This window comes from Aythya marila, assembly GCF_965140915.1.
Source record: "Aythya marila genome assembly, chromosome: 3".
In the NCBI taxonomy this organism is placed as follows: domain Eukaryota; kingdom Metazoa; phylum Chordata; class Aves; order Anseriformes; family Anatidae; genus Aythya; species Aythya marila.
In genome coordinates, this window is record NC_139044.1 from 29,847,206 (window position 1) to 29,847,812 (window position 607).

A 607-nucleotide genomic window follows, 5' to 3' on the forward strand; every position below is an offset into this window, starting at 1 on the left:
CCCCTCCGCCCGGCCCGGCCCCCTCGCCTCTCCCCTCAGCCCGCCGCCGGGGCAGGGCGGCGGTTGGCGAGGGGCCGCCCGCGGCCGCGCTGAGGCGACGAGAAGGGGCGGGCGCCCCGGCTCCTGAAGCGGCCCGGGGAAGGTGGCGGTGGGGCCAGCGAGCCCCAGGCTCCGCTCTGGGGAGCGCTCCGAAAGCCGCCGGTCCCAACAGCGGTTTTGTCGGCAGCCGAACTAACGCCGCACCTCGGGAATTGGGATTGTTTGGTCGTTGCGTTGTTTCAGTCAGGATTTTCAAGGCGCTGAGGTGCCGCGTGAGGGCTGGCAGAACAGTAAGCGGTGTTACAGGGCACTGCGGCGTGTCAGCCCTGGGCTGTGAATTCTATCACAGACTCACAGAATCGTCCAGGTTGGAAGAGACCTCCAAGATCACCCAGTCCAACCTCTAACCTAACACTAACCAGTCCTCCACTAACCCATATCCCTGAGCTCTACATCTAAACGTCTTTTAAAGACCTCCAGGGATGGTGACTGAACCGCTTCCCTGGGCAGCCTGTTCCAATGCCTCACAACCCTCTCAGTAAAGAAGTTCTTCCTAATATCCAACCTA